General features: G+C 40.3%; 2 protein-coding genes and 1 long non-coding RNA gene across 13 annotated transcripts in view; 2 read left to right on the top strand and 1 right to left on the bottom strand.

Annotated features, from left to right (window-relative positions):
- Window positions 1-20,109, top strand: part of LOC125745807 (uncharacterized) — a 260,830-nt gene that overhangs the window by 97,258 nt on the left and 143,463 nt on the right. The gene's annotated exons all lie outside the window — the stretch shown is intronic.
- Window positions 1-20,109, top strand: part of LOC125745795 (uncharacterized) — a 201,294-nt gene that overhangs the window by 174,427 nt on the left and 6,758 nt on the right. The window contains exon 1 of one of the 4 annotated variants that reach the window (XM_049019000.1): window positions 19,715-19,921. The exons of the other annotated variants lie outside the window; for them this stretch is intronic. The gene's annotated coding sequence lies outside the window, so the exon portion shown is untranslated. Of the gene's footprint in view, window positions 1-19,714; window positions 19,922-20,109 lie in introns of those variants that run through there. 4 annotated transcript variants of the gene reach the window in all.
- LOC125745818 (uncharacterized) overlaps window positions 658-20,109 on the bottom strand; it is a 32,455-nt gene continuing 13,003 nt past the window's right edge. For 4 of the 7 annotated variants that reach the window (XR_007398770.1, XR_007398773.1, XR_007398774.1 and 1 more), the window contains exons 4-5: window positions 1,544-1,604; window positions 1,191-1,446 (exon numbers count right to left, since the gene is read on the bottom strand). This is a non-coding gene — a long non-coding RNA (uncharacterized LOC125745818). Of the gene's footprint in view, window positions 831-922; window positions 1,032-1,190; window positions 1,447-1,543; window positions 1,605-3,159; window positions 3,262-3,559; window positions 3,645-3,916; window positions 5,198-16,972; window positions 17,444-20,109 lie in introns of those variants that run through there. The other 3 variants (XR_007398775.1, XR_007398771.1, XR_007398776.1) reach the window with 3 other exon arrangements.

Genomic DNA, 20,109 nt, shown 5'->3' with positions numbered 1-20,109 from the left:
TAAACACATGTTTTTGTTCATTATAGAAAAGTTTATATATGTGTATATGTATGTCAAGATCGGTGGTTGCGATCGTAGGTGAAGCGGGTGATCGCACGGGCAGGCGAGTGGGCAGGAAGCAGGCAGGCAGGCGGAATACGGGGAAAAACAGGGATTTATTGACGGGCAGGACCAAAGGGGGCAAAACGCAGGCACTGACATCAACAAACATCAGTAACATCAATGACGGACAATGAACTAAGGCAAGACATGGACTGAAATAGACAGGACTGGGCGAATATAATCGGACACAGCTGGGCAAGATCAGGGAAGCATAATCAGGGGGCGTGGCACACACGAGGATCGGACGAGCCAGGCGTATATATACATATAAAGTCATAAGATATCTTAAGTGTTATAAACACACACATATATATAGAAAATAATATAGAAAATAATATAGAAAATAATATATATATATATATATTATATATATATATATACACATACATACATACATACATACATACATACATACACACACACACACACACACACACACACACACTAGTTGTATAAATGATGATCGACATGTAATAATTATATTTAATAAACTGTTACATTTATTTAGAAGGCAACAACAAACAGGATGAAATAAAAAAATAATAATCAACACACTCATGTGCCAGTAATTTAATCATTCTTATAACAGACAGCATTAACCCGAAGGCCCCGCTGGTCAACACAGGCCTGTAAAAATAATTCCATGTCCTCTTGGACCTGAAAACCAAAGAGGAATGGCTCCTTGGATTCTATGTTGTCTCCATCCAGCACATCCCTTCTGCTGGTTTCTGTCAGAAGCATAGGAAGAAACATTATTATAACACTTTTTCAGAAGTAAAACAATTTACTGCTAAAAGTAAGGTTTAAAGTGTGCACTGACCAGGCTAAGTTCCACAGATTTGCGCTTTCTTAGTCTGAATACAGGTGCATGTTCACCTCTCAGCACAGCCTCTGATTCCTTTGTCCAGTGTGCAAATACCTTCCCATAACTTATAATGGAGAAATACTGATATTAATAATGTGTCTTTAATTTCATTTTTCAGTCAAACTTAACAGATACACACACACACTGACCTTCGGAGATCGAAGTTTTCCATTAGCAGCAGGCACGTGCACCATTTCCGCAATTTCGGCATGTCTAACTATTAAAAATCAATTTAGTGTCATTTAGTGACTTCTTTGCACACATACTTTATTGCTCTCTAAAAAGAGCTACTTACTATGGTGTAATAAAAGGGAGCATCCAGCACCACATATAAAGCAGACTGTCAATTAAAAAATAAATGTCAATGTTCATGACTTATTCTCAAAAGCATCTTGACAGTCCAAAAATATCTGAATGACGAATCTTACCATCAACATGTAGATGCCACAGTCAACCTCAAAGTCTTGGCTTGGAAACCCCTTTATTATCACAATGGGATAAAACACTCTTTAATCACATTTCATCAATATACCTGTATTAGAAAATCTCTATATAATCACACACATGATCACATACCTCCAACTCAAAGCCATTCATTTCAGACCACTCCCCTGGACTGATATTCTCTGCAAGCTTCCTGTTATTTTAAGATATAACATACAGAAATTACTGCTAGTACAAATAAAGTATTAATTGTTAACAACTGTTAACTGTTAATGCTGCAGCAGCATGCTCTTTATAAACAGGCTTAAAAACACAGCCTGTACACAATTAGCAAAATGTGAAAGGGTCAGTCCGTGCCAAATCAACCAATGTCCAGAAAAGTTCCATGCGCATCATTCCTGATTTTGATGAAAACTTGGTATTTTGATCCTTATAGAGAACACTGAAAATTCCCCAAGTTTTATTGAAAAATTCAGATGCAGTCCAAAGTGAACCAAAAACTGATGTTTGCAAGTCCATAGCTTTGAAGTGCTTCCCGTGAGCTTAATTTTAATGCCAGATTCTGAAAGAGCAGGGAAAAGTATACCAGGAGAGCAATTTTCAGCTCTCTAGCATGCTTAGAAGCGAACATATGGTCTCTTGAAAACCCTTACAAATTACATGCGTGATTCGTGAGTGCAAAAAAGGGGCGTGGCACCCAAATTTGAAAGGGCCATAACTTTGGACTGCATCAGAATTTTTCAATAAAACTTGGGGAATTTCCAGTGTTCTCTATAAGGATCAAATTTTAAATACCAAGTTTTCATCAAAACCAGGAATGATGCCCATGGAGCCCCTGGTTGATTTGGCATGGACTGACCCGAAAGTACATTCATATGCTTAGTCTTGATCAACCTCTACAGAAGTTCTGTAATTTCTGTTTCATCATATTTTAACATTTACAGCATTTAGCTGACACATTTATTCAGACTGAACTGCACTGCCCAATTATAACGACAATTTAATGACATAATTTGGTAACTATATCGGATAAACCAATTCTACTGTCAGAACTCATCTTCTAGGTATTTTAATACTATTATTTAAATATCTGATTTAACATCTGATGTATCACCTTTTAATCAAAAGGCTGTACTCCACAGTACAGGTCTGTCAAGTAAGCATGTGAATTCACTGAATAAACTGAAGACATGCTGAACACAAAATAGATCAGAACGTGATCTAAAATGTACTTAACCTGGAACACTGAACAGGTTCCTGCACACTAACATAAACAGAAAATTGACCTCAAGAGTGACACATATTGGTGGCCACCAAATCATGTCCTTTTCTTAGCACATCATGAGTCGAGAAAGAACATTTCTTTTATACCTGGCTTCATCACCTAAGAGACAGTTACTCAAGGTGTTAAGCAATGCCATTGCAATAACAGTCAGTCAATGATTCACAGTAGTTGCCCATGGCTTAAAATGCGTAAATTAAAGCTGTACCAAGATGTAACTGACACAATTACAATAAAATCTTAAAATCCTAACATCCTCAGACTTTTGGGCTTTTATTCGGTTAAGTGTATTGTATGGTATTGATGTGCTCCTACATACACAAAGCTAAAAATGCCCAGGAGTCCATAGTGGGAACACAATAATGTCCTTCCTCTCTGCATCATTCTGAAATGGAGATCAATATTTTACATGAAGTACTCTTACACTAGTTCTAAATAATAATCACCCAGGAAAATTTGTACTTACAGGAAGGGATTGAAGTGGCTCACAGTTGTAGGGAGGAAGCCAAGTCCGGGTGACAATGTACCTTGTCCCGGCATGGTAGTGTGCACCGCCGTATAATTTTGTCTGTAAGCAAAAATATACTAGTATAAATCAACTGAATGAAATTATATTTAAGAAATTTATTCCATACTGAAAGCATGCATATGAAAAAGGTCTAAGTAAAATATTAAAAGCCTCTAAAATAAACTGAAAACCTGAGACAAACCACAGAGATCAACAAACGATGTTTATTAAAAACAATGCTTATTACTATCTACTTGTCATGTTGGTGAAATTATTAAAAGAATTTGTTGATTTTTACTACATATTTTCGATAATCTTTATAACAAACTCACTGCGCATGAAATCGGATGCAACATACCTTGAAAAAGCAAAGCCGCTTTTAAACGGGGATCCATGTTTACAATTTGGTTTATAAAACAATGTTCCTTTTAATGTAATGGCAACTGTAATATCAGAAAACACAATACAAAGTGTAAGGATTACTGCGCCTACGGCTTCTAACTAAATACACGTAACTGTCAGATGGTTAATAAGACTTTGCAGCAAAACGAGCAAAAATACATTTTTTTTTTTAAAGTAAACATTAAACGTTTTCATGGAAAGCCAGCTCTATATGACAAGTGCTAAAACAGCTCGTCAAGCAACATAACGTTAGACTCAAATATTGTGTGCACACGATATTATTTTTATATGTTTGTCGCGTCGCTTAACTTACTTCAGGTTCGAAGACTTAGTCCAGACTCTCTCTTGGTACAAACACAGTGTAGATGGCGTGTTTCCTGTGGAGCTCCATTTTACGGCGTAAAGATTAGCCCCACTTTACGTTCTTAAAGATCACGTGTTTCCTGTGGAGCTGACATATTTCCTGTGGAGTTCCACTCTACAGTCTTCTGCAGCTGGACCCTCTTGAAAACATCCGAGAATTTCCCCACTCAAAGTAAGTGTAAACAAAATGGCTGGAAAACGGCATCTGCGCCGAGGGTTCCCGAGTGGTTCCGAATCGACAATCGTCGATGTGGAATGCACGGGAAATTCAAATTTCGTCATTCTTGGGCGTTTTCCATGCGATTTTTACGAAATAAAAATTTAAAAAAAATTCGGGTCGGAGGCATTTCGGCGGGTCGGGAGGGGACGAGAACCAATTTTTTTTTTTAAGTGGCCTAAAGGAAGGGGGAGAACTCAGTACTAACCGGAGCGTGCATCGCCTGGCACTTATCGGGACTCAGTGTTGGTCTCCTGCCTGGACTGAAAGGGGCTCCCCAGTCTGTGTGTGAAGGTGGGTGATGATGGCACGTCCGATTGTGAATAGCTTTGCAGCTGCTGATGCATTTTAATCATTAGAGGGACTTGTGAAGAAGGAGGTGCCGCCTATTAATGTTGCTTGCTTATGGCGTTATGAGCCCTGAGTGTGCATCGGTCAGAATGCATCAGTCCGTCGTTCCACCAGCCTTTATTAACAAGAGCAACTTGCTTTCGTGGGGATATACGTGTGGTTCTGCAACAACCAAATTGAACTCCCGGTAAACATCACACACCGCCAAATAACAGCAATTATCTCGTTCCGGAATGATAAATTAACAGCCTTTTATATTTAAACAATATTTAAATGAGTTAGCACAATAGCTCTGCAGCCGACTTAGCATGGGCTGACTGCACTAAGAACGCAATGTTATGCCATCCTTCATAAATAAGGTATTTAAACATACTTAAAATGCAGAACTTAAATCATAAACATAATAAAGGATTACAGTTAAGGGAGCAAACGTTAACCAAATACAAACGTACGGCTCTTGGACTGAACAAGTATGGAAGATTATAAGCACAAAAATTCAAATGGCAATTCATTTTGCAATTGTCAATTCAATATTCAATCAGAGCATGCATTTCTCATTTCAATATTTAATCTGTGCATGTAATTTGAAAATATATTTTGCAATCGGCAATTCAATGTGCAAAGTGCTTATGCAATCCTTAATTAATTTCATAATGTTTTGAATAAAAAATAGAATGACAATTCACTGAATTGCATTTCGTTTTGCCATGGGCTTTTTGCCTCTTTACTCAAATGGAAATTCATTTGGCAATTGTCAATTCAATATTCAATCAGAGCACGCATTTGTCATTTCAATATTTAATCTGTGCATGTAATTTGAAAATACATTCTGCAATCGGCATTTCAATGTGCAAAGTGCTTATGAAATCCTTAATTCATTTAAAAATATTTTGAATAACAAATAGAATAACAAATCACTGAATTGCATTTCGTATTACCATGGGCTTGTTGCCTCTTTATTCAAATGGCAATGGCGTCCCCGGGAATTGCATTGCATGTTCGGGAGAAAACTCAATTTGCAATTCCCAACTGTCAGACCGCTCATCAAGGTGGACCTTCATTAACGACGTCACTTCCTTGTGCCCTCAATGGCCACCACAGGTATCTCGATGGCATGTCTCCCCAATCTGCGTGTAACCAACTGCGTGACTTGATGTAACGCCTGAGCTACATTAGTTTGCACCCTTCTCGTATCAAGTCCAGTTAAGATTGTAAGTTCCTCTACCCTCTGTGACAACACAAACGACCTATCAAACGCATCTACTGCTGATACCCGATTAATTTCCATGTCATCTGCTAAGGCAGAAATATTTACTGCAAGCTCTTCTGCTGCCATTACTCATTCTAACTAAACGAACAAATCCGTTGAATGCTAACGAGGCCCTAAACAAGGAAGTGACGTCGTTAATGAAGGTCCACCTTTACTGCTAGTACAAATAAAGTATTAATTGTTAACAACTGTTAACTGTTAATGCTGCAGCAGCATGCTCTTTATAAACAGGCTTAAAAACACAGCCTGTACACAATTAGCAAAATGTGAAAGGGTCAGTCCGTGCCAAATCAACCAATGTCCAGAAAAGTTCCATGCGCATCATTCCTGATTTTGATGAAAACTTGGTATTTTGATCCTTATAGAGAACACTGAAAATTCCCCAAGTTTTATTGAAAAATTCAGATGCAGTCCAAAGTGAACCAAAAACTGATGTTTGCAAGTCCATAGCTTTGAAGTGCTTCCCGTGAGCTTAATTTTAATGCCAGATTCTGAAAGAGCAGGGAAAAGTATACCAGGAGAGCAATTTTCAGCTCTCTAGCATGCTTAGAAGCGAACATATGGTCTCTTGAAAACCCTTACAAATTACATGCGTGATTCGTGAGTGCAAAAAAGGGGCGTGGCACCCAAATTTGAAAGGGCCATAACTTTGGACTGCATCAGAATTTTTCAATAAAACTTGGGGAATTTCCAGTGTTCTCTATAAGGATCAAATTTTAAATACCAAGTTTTCATCAAAACCAGGAATGATGCCCATGGAGCCCCTGGTTGATTTGGCATGGACTGACCCGAAAGTACATTCATATGCTTAGTCTTGATCAACCTCTACAGAAGTTCTGTAATTTCTGTTTCATCATATTTTAACATTTACAGCATTTAGCTGACACATTTATTCAGACTGAACTGCACTGCCCAATTATAACGACAATTTAATGACATAATTTGGTAACTATATCGGATAAACCAATTCTACTGTCAGAACTCATCTTCTAGGTATTTTAATACTATTATTTAAATATCTGATTTAACATCTGATGTATCACCTTTTAATCAAAAGGCTGTACTCCACAGTACAGGTCTGTCAAGTAAGCATGTGAATTCACTGAATAAACTGAAGACATGCTGAACACAAAATAGATCAGAACGTGATCTAAAATGTACTTAACCTGGAACACTGAACAGGTTCCTGCACACTAACATAAACAGAAAATTGACCTCAAGAGTGACACATATTGGTGGCCACCAAATCATGTCCTTTTCTTAGCACATCATGAGTCGAGAAAGAACATTTCTTTTATACCTGGCTTCATCACCTAAGAGACAGTTACTCAAGGTGTTAAGCAATGCCATTGCAATAACAGTCAGTCAATGATTCACAGTAGTTGCCCATGGCTTAAAATGCGTAAATTAAAGCTGTACCAAGATGTAACTGACACAATTACAATAAAATCTTAAAATCCTAACATCCTCAGACTTTTGGGCTTTTATTCGGTTAAGTGTATTGTATGGTATTGATGTGCTCCTACATACACAAAGCTAAAAATGCCCAGGAGTCCATAGTGGGAACACAATAATGTCCTTCCTCTCTGCATCATTCTGAAATGGAGATCAATATTTTACATGAAGTACTCTTACACTAGTTCTAAATAATAATCACCCAGGAAAATTTGTACTTACAGGAAGGGATTGAAGTGGCTCACAGTTGTAGGGAGGAAGCCAAGTCCGGGTGACAATGTACCTTGTCCCGGCATGGTAGTGTGCACCGCCGTATAATTTTGTCTGTAAGCAAAAATATACTAGTATAAATCAACTGAATGAAATTATATTTAAGCAATTTATTCCATACTGATAGCATGCATATGAAAAAGGTCTAAGTAAAATATTAAAAGCCTCTAAAATAAACTGAAAACCTGAGACAAACCACAGAGATCAACAAACGATGTTTATTAAAAATGTTGGGGAAAGCGCCCGGCGTTTCCACCCCAACTCCACATTTATGAGACACACACAGGTTACAGTTTTACTTGCAAGGGTACCCACACTCTCTGCAATGCAAACTACAGCAGAATGTGTTACAAAGGGTGGTTCCCCTTGACTCCTTTATTTATAGTCAGTGGGAGGCGCAAGAGTCATGCAGAATAGGGAGGTGAGAGAAAGTTCTGGTTTTGCTAAGGTGGGAATGCTATTATTAATATAATCTAAAGTATGAGGCTAGGGGAAAACAAAATAATATATATACATATTTACATTCATTGCTGATCATACAGGAGTGATAACAAAATGATTAATAACAGTTTCTTCAACCTAACAGTCCCTCCTGTTTATCATGACAGTATGATCAAAAACATCAGTATTGTACAAGTTGCAAAAGCATTTCCAGTACAACTGTCATTTAGATCACATCATCATCATCCTAACTGTGGAGTACAGAAAACCATCAGGAGTCGTTCCTCCTGTTTATCATAGAAAAACATCTAATTCCGTTACTTCAGGTCCGAGCCCTGCACGGGTGCTTTCGGCTCAGCCGTCATTATGAATTACATGTCTTCTTCATCGCTATCGCTGGAAACAGGCTCTGTCTCCATATTCTGAGTAAGGGAGAGAAACATTGTACTGTGTGTCCGAAAAGCAGCATTAAGAGCTTGATTAATAAACATTTTCAAACATGGTATAACAGTTATAAAACAACAGAAAAACAAAATAAAAAACAAAACAAAAGGTAGGCACATTTTCATCAGTATGGACCACCATGTTCCTGTAACAAACCAGTCCAGCCAGGAGGACTGCGGTTGACTGTCCATGGTCATCACTTTTTGTAAGTCACGGAGGCGGTCGAGGGCAATTGTCATATTAGGTGAGTGCACGTTGTCAGGAATGTAAGTGCAGCACGTTTGATTCAGGAGGACACATACTCCTCCTTGTGCAGCTGTCAGTAGGTCTAATGCCATACGGTTCTGGATAACCATCTGTCTGGTTATGTCCAATTGTTCGTTTTGTTGTTGATCAATTAGTATCGAACTATTTATGAAAAGACCTAGTCTATAATTTAGAGTTTCTACTCGTAGCATGAGCTTTCCGACTCCTGCCCAGGGGAATAGGGACAGCGCAACTTTACTGCCTGTTCCCCACAGTTTATGTTCAGGGGGTACGTCTGTTCCCCACAAACTGTCATGGGGTTGTATTGATATCGAACGCTTCCTCCTGCTTCTGATGGAAACCTTACTTCCCTGTGCTATCAGGAAGGTGTGATCTGAAACAAAAATAGGAGCGCACACTCCAAACCAGTTCGGTGGTAGGACAAAGTATGCACGAGGTCCGCATAACCAAGCCACACCGTCCACCCAATAAGTTCCATTACTGGGCCCCAAGAACGAGACAGGAGAGCCGTACATGCTGCTAACGAAGGTCGTATGACAATTCGTGGTATTGCCTCCGATCCACCTAGTACCATTATTCTGTTTGTAGCAGACTGAATGATTATATGTGGTTGGGTCTTGATATATTAGGACAGAAAAGGGGAATGATACATTGGTTTTAGTTACGTTGAAATCCACCCAAAAGTCTTGGAGACATGTGCCGTTTTGGAACCAAGGGTCATCTGGGTATATTCCTGTGGCATCTTGCACAACAGTTTTTACAGTAATATTACCTGACCCATTAGTGGTGATATTAACATAGTCTCCATCTACGGATAAGTGAAACAATACTTTGGTACCCTATACCTGCAAAAGATGCAGCACATTTGGCCTGGGACATATTCATGGGTTTTCCATATACAGTGGGTCCTTCACTATGAGTAGGCATCACAGAACAAACATAGCAATTCGTCACATTTTTTGCTGTTACAGTGTCATGTACATATCGATACCAGTAGTTCTTCATGAACGGGTGTGAGTGGTCAGCAGGCAATGGGCGCAGATGGAAGTCGTCATGGGTCCATCGCCGTAGGTGTTGCAATGGAGCTAGTGGGAGCAAGGACAACCATACAAGTCCAACAACAAGAATGACCCCTAGAGTCACCTTACCACATCCCCACCCCGTCAGAGCCATCCTAATAGAGTGCAGCTCAGTTGTTTTCTTCACCGGGTTGAGACAGCAGCACCCTATTGGTTACTGTGCCTTTGTAGCGGACTTCCACTGCTACTCTGTCGCTGAGGCCTCTGATAAGGGCTTGATGGGTTTACAGTGACTTTTGTGTATCCAGGAAGGTCGTTCTGCTATTTTCACAGCTGTTGGTGTTGTGAGGAGGACTTGATAAGGACCGTCCCACCGGGGTGTGCTCCACTCCTTCCGCAACAGGACCTTGACCAGGATCCAATCCCCTGGCTGCAAGTTATCCTGTTGATTAGAAACAGAATTTACTGGCAGACTACCGGGGCTATGTTTTTGTTGTGATGATAGCAACTTTCGCATCCAATTAGCCAATGTATTTTCTCTGTCCGCTTTCCCTATATCACTCATTTCGGTTGCTAGAGGAAACGGCCTTCCGTACACTATCTCAAAAGGTGTTAATCCTGCAGGAATGGGAGTTATTCTCATCCACAATTTTACTAGAGACAAACATTCTGGCCACGGCCTTTTTGTCTCTTCCATTGTTTTTCTGAGCCTTGTTTTAATAGTGCCGTTAGTTCTCTCCACTAAGCCTGCACTCTGAGGGTGATAAGCACAATGATTCTTAAGCGTAAAACCTAATGCTTGTGAACAAAGGGACATGGTCTGATTTACAAAATGAGTCCCATTGTCTGATCTTATAATATGAGGTATGCCATAAGTAGGGAAATAATGGCCTACCAAACATTTTGCAACAGTCATTGCATCACAGTGCTTTACAGGGTATATTTCTACCCACTTAGAAAAGGTGTCTATAATGACTAGACAGTACTTCTTCCCTTGTGACCAAGATAATTCAATAAAATCCATATGTACAACTTGAAACGGGTACTCAGCTACAGGGAACTGGCCACGTTTTGGTCTCATGTTACCCTGTGCATTATGTTTACAGCAAATTAAGCATGTTCTACAAAATTGCTTTGCATAATCAGAAAAATTTATAGCATAAAAGTATTGCTGGATAATATGTACCATCCCTCCTGTTGAGACATGAGTATTTCCATGGCTCACTAAGGCAGCTGTTTTGTATAAGTTTTTTGGTAGGATGGGCTTGTCATTCATATAGTAAACTTTCCCTTGCTGTATTGCTCCTCTCTTGATCCAACTCTGTATTTCTGTTTTAGGAGCATGAATCTGTGCATCACACAGCACATCACTATCTATGAAAAGAATGTCTGCCACTGATAAGGTGGGCTGTTTCAGGGCCGCTTCTTTGGCAGTTTTATCTGCAAAGTTGTTTCCTTTAGCTATTGTGGAAGCATCGGTTTGGTGTGCTTTACATTTGCACAGTGCAAGGCGAGTCGGTAATTGTACAACATCTAATAATCTAAGTAGTAAGTTTGTGTGAGTTAGAGACGTTCCCTGCGATGTTTTAAAACCTCTATTTTTCCACACTCTTGCATGGTGATGAACAGCTCCAAACACATATTGACTATCAGTGTATATAGTAAGTGACTTATTTTTGAATAGCTCGCATGCCCTAATTACAGCATAGAGTTCAGCCGCTTGTGCTGAACAAGCAGGTGGGAGTGCATTGGCCTCTAACACTTCAGTAGATGTAACTACAGCATACCCGACCTTATTTTTTCCCATATCATTTTTTGATGCTGATCCATCTACATAAACAACCATTGAATCTGAAATTGGGGTCTGTAAAATATCTGCTCTGGGTTTTGTTTGCTCTTCCACAACTGCTTTGCACGAATGTGGCTCTCCATCTTCCGTTGTCGGAAGAAGGGTGCTAGGGTTAAGAGGACCACATCGCTGTATAGTAATGTTTGACTGTGAAAGCAGGAGTGAGACTAAGGTCAGATGTCTAGCATGTGTGAGGAACGGAAGCGGCGTCTGCAGTAAAACTAATGAAACTGAATGTGGCACCTTCAGGGTGAGTGGGTGACACAACACTAATTCTGCTGATAATTTTACTGCTTCTGCAGCAGCTGCACATGCTTGCAAACATTGTGGAAAACCAGCTGCTACTGCATCTAATCGTTTAGAATAGAATGCTAGTGGTCTTTCCTTTGTCCCGAACGGCTGTGTTAATACCGCTTTCATATAACCTTGATTAGCATCAACACATAAGGTAAATGGTTGTTGATAATCTGGTAAGGCAAGTATCACATTTGTTTGTAGCATCATTTTTAAGTTTGTGAATGCCAATTCTCCTTCTTTTGTCCACTGAATTTTATCTTTTAAGGCCATGTCTTTCCCATAAATTAAGGTTTGCAGAGGTTGAATGAGTGCGGCATAATCAGGTAGCCATTCTCTGCAATAATTACAAAGTCCTAAGAAGGACATCATTTGCTGTTTAGTCTTTGGCTTTGGTGCCTCTTGTATTGCCTGTTTTCTAGTTTCTAATAATGATCGACCTTGTTGGGAGAGTTTATGTCCAAGATATACAACTTCCTCCCTGCAATATTGTAATTTTTGTTTTGATGCTTTATGTCCTGTATCATATAAATGCTGTAACACCAACAGTGTGGCTTCCTTACAATGCTGTTTTGTATCTGAAGCAATTAATATATCATCTACATACAGTAGCACTTGACTATGGGATGGTATTTTACAGGTACTCATAGAATATCTAAGGGCCATGGTATATACATGTGGACTTTCTGAAAACCCTTGAGGGAGTCTAGTATATGTGTATTTTTTTCCCTTATAGGTGAAACCAAATAAATGTTGAGAATCAGAGTGCAATGGTACTGAGAAAAATGCATTACTGAGATCAACTACTGAGAAGTAACTTTTATCAGGGGTTAATGAGTTGAGCAATAAGTGTGGGTTGGGCACGTCTGGTGCTGCGTGTTGCACTATGTTATTAACTGGTCTTAAATCCTGCACCATGCGCCATTTCCCTGTATGTCCCTTCTGGACAGGGAAGATAGGAGTATTGCAAGTGGCCTCAGGAGCCTCTCGCAATATTCCTGATGCCAACATATCCTGCACTACAGGGGCTATACCTTTCTCTGCCTCAGGTTTTAACGGGTATTGTCTAACTACCGGGCGGTGTTCTGATTTCACAATTACTTTGTATGGTGGGAACCCCTTTACCAGTCCTACATCAGTGGGGGAGGACGACCACAACCCTTCCGGGAGGCGATCTAGATCTGGACATGATCCCCCCTCCAGAACAGAAAAAATTTGTCAGGTTGGGTCCTGCAAGTGTGTGGTGAGAGTGGTTTGAACTCTCCATCCCAAAGGGAACCGCCACACATTGTGTTTTTTGTCATAGCTCCAACAGGAGCCAGGTACGGGTTGGTAGTCATTGTAACTGTGCATGGAATCTCGTAAGAACATCTCTACATCCCTCCACTGCATCTGAGGTGGTTTTGATAGAGATACGTGTGGTGTTTCCCCTCTGAACACAGCCTGTTGTTTATTAGATAAGATGACTGAGGCAGCAGAAAAGCCAGTAGTGGAGTTAACATACAAATGTTGTAAGGTAATACAAGTGTCTTGGAGGGCATGAAACGTTTTGTCATAGGCATAATCTGGTCCTGGGGTGCCTTTGTACCACATAGTGACGTGTAAGGCATCGTCAGGCATGAACTGGGTTTGTTTAGGGGACTGCTTTTCTCTAGTTTTTCGCAACAATTCTCGTGTCTGTGCAGTTCCCCCTAGGTCCAGTGACCAGTAATATTGTGGTGCTCCGGTTCCTTGCACAACATAGGCTTCCTCATTTATGATTGCCTTCATGCCAGAGTTTGTGGCAACTACACTAATGCCCATCTGTACCATAAGGTCACGGCCTAACAGATTGACAGGGCAAGAAGGGCTTATTAACACTTGTGCTTGACATTCAATCCCAGTTTCCTTATCTTTTACTGCAACTGGGTTTGTTAGCTGATGACTGTCTGTTTGGCCTCCTGCTGTTTTTATATTTATGACAGATGAGGAGTATGTGACTTCAGGAGGACTGGAGGTTAGGACAGTCCTACAGGCTCCAGTATCACACAGGCATTCGTATACTTTGCCATTTATGATTAATTTCCGACTTGGCAAAGTTCCCCACTGCCTTTCTGCTAATAGCTGACATACTGCTTGCAAATCTATTTCCTCATCCAGGAGGTCTTGTAAGGTAACCTCCGGTTCTTCCCTTAAAATGACCTCTGTTTCACCTCGGATAGTGTCGGCAACAGGGGTCTCCGAGGAGGGTCATTGGTCATTTTCGGTGGAGTTTGGATTAAATGGTCGCTTCCCTGACCTGCAGTCCCTGCTTAAATGTCCAGGTTTCCCGCATGTCCAACACTCTGTTTCCTGTGAAAACCCTCCTGTTTGTTTATTTCTAAATCTTCCTCGGCCTCTAAATCTTCCTCTTCCTCTACCTCTGAATCCCCCGCGTCCCCGAGGGATCGTTTGCACTAGCGCTACCACGTCAGAGGCGCTGAATATTGTATCTGTCTTTTGCTGTTTCTGCGCTTTCTGTGCGTGTTGGGCATATTCTAAGGCTTGTTGGACTGAGCCAGTATTCTGATGTACCCAATGTTTGTCGAGATATTTTCGCAATTCAGGCTTTAGGCCTGCGACAAAAGCTCGTTTTAATTGTTGCTGATACACTCCTCCGTCTTCCTCGTCGTGAGGAATTCCTGAATTTCCCCTGAACACCACTCGCATCCTATCCATAAAATCCTCAGGTTCCTCTCCATCTTTTTGTTTGCACTGCGCTATTCGCCCATAATCTGCGCGTCTTACGAAGGCTGTCTCTACCCTGTTTCGCAAGTCTCGTAATGCTTGTATGAGTTCCTGCGAGTCATGTGCTAAGACTTCATCATTATTGGCACCGTGTCCAGTGAAGTCGCCTGCCACACGTCCCCATTTATGGGTAAACAACTGTCTTAGGCATCGGTACATTTCCCTGCCGTTCAAATGAAAACTACTTTGTAATTCTAGGATGGCAGTCCAAAACTCGGGTACCCCTTCTTCAACCGGGGGTATTCCTTTTAAAGCCGCTGTTCTATCCTCAGCGGTCCAGGGTCTATATACTAACATAGTTTCGGGTCCTGCATTATTTGGCCCTCGATTTGGGTTTGCCACTTCTACGAGGGGACACTGCCATTCTACCTCCTCTTGTTCTGTGTTATTTTTTGGATGCCATTGTACTTTAGCTGTGGCCAAATCTTTTACAGGATATAGAGAGGGATCAGACCCTCGAGTTAACATGCGAGATGGTTCCACCCCCCCCCCCCTGCTTCTTGTCTATCTGTGGCTGGAACCAGCGCCGGTGCAGGCACCGGAATTTGTGGGGGCGGTGGAGGAGCTGGAGGGGCAGAAGGTCTTGCTGCCGTTTCTTCGTCTAGTGTGATTAAAGCCACCTGCAGTTTTTTCTCCTTATTTCCCTTTTTCTGTTGTCTCTTATTATCTCTTAGTTTACTCTGTTCTAACCATGCATCAGAGAAAACGTATTCCTTTTTTCTATCTTGGCCTTTTTTATTATTGGTAGTCTGTAACATCTCCAGTTTTAAGTTTCCCTGTAACTTTAATATGTCTGGAGTATGGAGTTTTCCTTCAAACCCATGTTTTTTCCTCCATCTCTGACTACTTATTTGTCCTGATCCTGGTTTATATCCTTCCATAAACTTCTCATCTCCCTCTAATTTGATTTGTTTACTCTGATTTTTTCCCATTGTTACCTTTTATTGAATACACTACAAAAAATAAAAAATCCTAAAAGCAAGTCCCTGGCATGAGACCTCAGGAGGACACCAACACGGCCTTCTACTGTTCACTATTAGAGCAGCGGTGTTAGTTTTCAGGGATGAAACCCGTCCTTTATCCTTCAGTCACCAGTATGTTGTTGCTTTTAGGGTGGATCGTGTAGGTTAATCTAAAACCTATAAAAACACATCCACATACATCAATATATATATTTCCAATAACGCCTACTTTCTCTCCCGGTTAATTTCGGCTAACCTCAACCACATGCATGTCTTGGCCACCTACTTATTTAGGTGCCGTATCTCTCACTTGGCCACCTATTCACTTAGGTGCCGTGTTTCTCACCTGTATAGTGTGCTCTCTGTTCCGTCACCGAGGTCCTTCAGACATCACCAGACGTCGAGCGCAGTTCTAACCACCGGCCTGATGACGAATTCACATCACAGGTCTTTCTTGCACCCGACTTCGAGTGGCTGTCGACAGACTTCGGTGTCGCTTCTCTCGGCGTACTGGAGACGTCTTCGGGGTTCCTCGGATCCGGCTCGAAGGACCAAATTCTATGTTGGGGAAAGCGCCCGGCGTTTCCACCCCAACTCCACATTTATGAGACACACACAGGTTACAGTTTTACTTGCAAGGGTACCCACACTCTCTGCAATGCAAACTACAGCAGAATGTGTTACAAAGGGTGGTTCCCCTTGACTCCTTTATTTATAGTCAGTGGGAGGCGCAAGAGTCATGCAGAATAGGGAGGTGAGAGAAAGTTCTGGTTTTGCTAAGGTGGGAATGCTATTATTAATATAATCTAAAGTATGAGGCTAGGGGAAAACAAAATAATATATATACATATTTACATTCATTGCTGATCATACAGGAGTGATAACAAAATGATTAATAACAGTTTCTTCAACCTAACAAAAAACAATGCTTATTACTATCTACTTGTCATGTTGGTGAAATTATTAAAAGAATTTGTTATAAAGATTATCGAAAATATGTAGTAAAAATCAACAAACTCACTGCGCATGAAATCGGATGCAACATACCTTGAAAAAGCAAAGCCGCTTTTAAACGGGGATCCATGTTTACAATTTGGTTTATATAACAATGTTCCTTTTAATGTAATGGCAACTGTAATATCAGAAAACACAATACAAAGTGTAAGGATTACTGCGCCTACGGCTTCTAACTAAATACACGTAACTGTCAGATGGTTAATAAGACTGCAGCAAAACGAGCAAAAATACATTTTTTTTTTAAAGTAAACATTAAACGTTTTCATGGAAAGCCTGCTCTATATGACAAGTGCTAAAACAGCTCGTCAAGCAACATAACGTTAGACTCAAATATTGTGTGCACACGATATTATTTTTATATGTTTGTCGCGTCGCTTAACTTACTTCAGGTTCGAAGACTTAGTCCAGACTCTCTCTTGGTACAAACACAGTGTAGATGGCGTGTTTCCTGTGGAGCTCCATTTTACGGCGTAAAGATTAGCCCCACTTTACGTTCTTAAAGATCACGTGTTTCCTGTGGAGCTGACATATTTCCTGTGGAGTTCCACTCTACAGTCTTCTGCAGCTGGACCCTCTTGAAAACATCCGAGAATTTCCCCACTCAAAGTAAGTGTAAACAAAATGGCTGGAAAACGGCATCTGCGCCGAGGGTTCCCGAGTGGTTCCGAATCGACAATCGTCGATGTGGAATGCACGGGAAATTCAAATTTCGTCATTCTTGGGCGTTTTCCATGCGATTTTTACGAAATAAAAATTTAAAAAAAATTCGGGTCGGAGGCATTTCGGCGGGTCGGGAGGGGACGAGAACCAATTTTTTTTTTTAAGTGGCCTAAAGGAAGGGGGAGAACTCAGTACTAACCGGAGCGTGCATCGCCTGGCACTTATCGGGACTCAGTGTTGGTCTCCTGCCTGGATTGAAAGGGGCTCCCCAGTCTGTGTGTGAAGGTGGGTGATGATGGCACGTCCGATTGTGAATAGCTTTGCAGCTGCTGATGCATTTTAATCATTAGAGGGACTTGTGAAGAAGGAGGTGCCGCCTATTAATGTTGCTTGCTTATGGCGTTATGAGCCCTGAGTGTGCATCGGTCAGAATGCATCAGTCCGTCGTTCCACCAGCCTTTATTAACAAGAGCAACTTGCTTTCGTGGGGATATACGTGTGGTTCTGCAACAACCAAATTGAACTCCCGGTAAACATCACACACCGCCAAATAACAGCAATTATCTCGTTCCGGAATGATAAATTAACAGCCTTTTATATTTAAACAATATTTAAATGAGTTAGCACAATAGCTCTGCAGCCGACTTAGCATGGGCTGACTGCACTAAGAACGCAATGTTATGCCATCCTTCATAAATAAGGTATTTAAACATACTTAAAATGCAGAACTTAAATCATAAACATAATAAAGGATTACAGTTAAGGGAGCAAACGTTAACCAAATACAAACGTACGGCTCTTGGACTGAACAAGTATGGAAGATTATAAGCACAAAAATTCAAATGGCAATTCATTTTGCAATTGTCAATTCAATATTCAATCAGAGCATGCATTTGTCATTTCAATATTTAATCTGTGCATGTAATTTGAAAATATATTTTGCAATCGGCAATTCAATGTGCAAAGTGCTTATGCAATCCTTAATTAATTTCATAATGTTTTGAATAAAAAATAGAATGACAATTCACTGAATTGCATTTCGTTTTGCCATGGGCTTTTTGCCTCTTTACTCAAATGGAAATTCATTTGGCAATTGTCAATTCAATATTCAATCAGAGCACGCATTTGTCATTTCAATATTTAATCTGTGCATGTAATTTGAAAATATATTTTGCAATCGGCAATTCAATGTGCAAAGTGCTTATGAAATCCTTAATTCATTTAAAAATATTTTGAATAACAAATAGAATAACAAATCACTGAATTGCATTTCGTATTACCATGGGCTTGTTGCCTCTTTATTCAAATGGCAATGGCGTCCCCGGGAATTGCATTGCATGTTCGGGAGAAAACTCAATTTGCAATTCCCAACTGTCAGACCGCTCATCAAGGTGGACCTTCATTAACGACGTCACTTCCTTGTGCCCTCAATGGCCACCACAGGTATCTCGATGGCATGTCTCCCCAATCTGCGTGTAACCAACTGCGTGACTTGATGTAACGCCTGAGCTACATTAGTTTGCACCCTTCTCGTATCAAGTCCAGTTAAGATTGTAAGTTCCTCTACCCTCTGTGACAACACAAACGACCTATCAAACGCATCTACTGCTGATACCCGATTAATTTCCATGTCATCTGCTAAGGCAGAAATATTTACTGCAAGCTCTTCTGCTGCCATTACTCATTCTAACTAAACGAACAAATCCGTTGAATGCTAACGAGGCCCTAAACAAGGAAGTGACGTCGTTAATGAAGGTCCACCTTTACTGCTAGTACAAATAAAGTATTAATTGTTAACAACTGTTAACTGTTAATGCTGCAGCAGCATGCTCTTTATAAACAGGCTTAAAAACACAGCCTGTACACAATTAGCAAAATGTGAAAGGGTCAGTCCGTGCCAAATCAACCAATGTCCAGAAAAGTTCCATGCGCATCATTCCTGATTTTGATGAAAACTTGGTATTTTGATCCTTATAGAGAACACTGAAAATTCCCCAAGTTTTATTGAAAAATTCAGATGCAGTCCAAAGTGAACCAAAAACTGATGTTTGCAAGTCCATAGCTTTGAAGTGCTTCCCGTGAGCTTAATTTTAATGCCAGATTCTGAAAGAGCAGGGAAAAGTATACCAGGAGAGCAATTTTCAGCTCTCTAGCATGCTTAGAAGCGAACATATGGTCTCTTGAAAACCCTTACAAATTACATGCGTGATTCGTGAGTGCAAAAAAGGGGCGTGGCACCCAAATTTGAAAGGGCCATAACTTTGGACTGCATCAGAATTTTTCAATAAAACTTGGGGAATTTCCAGTGTTCTCTATAAGGATCAAATTTTAAATACCAAGTTTTCATCAAAACCAGGAATGATGCCCATGGAGCCCCTGGTTGATTTGGCATGGACTGACCCGAAAGTACATTCATATGCTTAGTCTTGATCAACCTCTACAGAAGTTCTGTAATTTCTGTTTCATCATTGTGCTGTTCTATTGAGATAGTCACATTTAACCTTGTATAGAGTTGCAGTTTAGTGCCACCTTCTGGACAAAGATTGGTACTACACTTAGCGTTAGTGTCCTTGTTTGATGACGTTAAAAATGTGAGTCTAGCAGTAATACCAAAGAGCACATGGTCATGGCTGTTATCGCTCCCTGATTTAAGTTGATTTGAAGGCACATTCGGTATGTATACATTGTACAATTATTATTTTACTTATGTCTACATATATATACGTTATATACATGTTAATTTACATGTTGGATATATAACTTTATTCTTTATTTAAATGATTGTATTACCTTTATGATTTAGTGAAGCAGGTCCCAGTTGTGCTTGTATGTGTACATATTATTATTTTTGTATACTTACC

Source organism: Brienomyrus brachyistius, chromosome 7 (genome assembly GCF_023856365.1).
Source record: "Brienomyrus brachyistius isolate T26 chromosome 7, BBRACH_0.4, whole genome shotgun sequence".
Lineage (NCBI taxonomy): Eukaryota > Metazoa > Chordata > Actinopteri > Osteoglossiformes > Mormyridae > Brienomyrus > Brienomyrus brachyistius.
This window is presented reverse-complemented; position numbering and strand designations above follow the sequence as displayed.